The following is a 204-nucleotide window of genomic DNA, read 5'->3' on the forward strand; positions in this document are numbered from 1 at the left end:
TGCTGGGTTCCACACAACTCTTTTGTGCTGTCCCAATGCAAATCGATTAAGTTAACTTAATTGTTTATACAAATTAAAGTTGGATTTCACATGAAACTATTAAGTTATCTAAAAACAAAAACTCAAGGAATGGGTTGATTCATCTCATTTTATATATATCCAATTGAACAAGCACCATTTTTTGTTTTTAAGTGCAATATCTCC

The sequence above is a fragment of the Danio rerio genome, chromosome 12, assembly GCF_052040795.2.
Source record: "Danio rerio strain M-AB ecotype USA chromosome 12, GRCz13ab, whole genome shotgun sequence".
Lineage (NCBI taxonomy): Eukaryota > Metazoa > Chordata > Actinopteri > Cypriniformes > Danionidae > Danio > Danio rerio.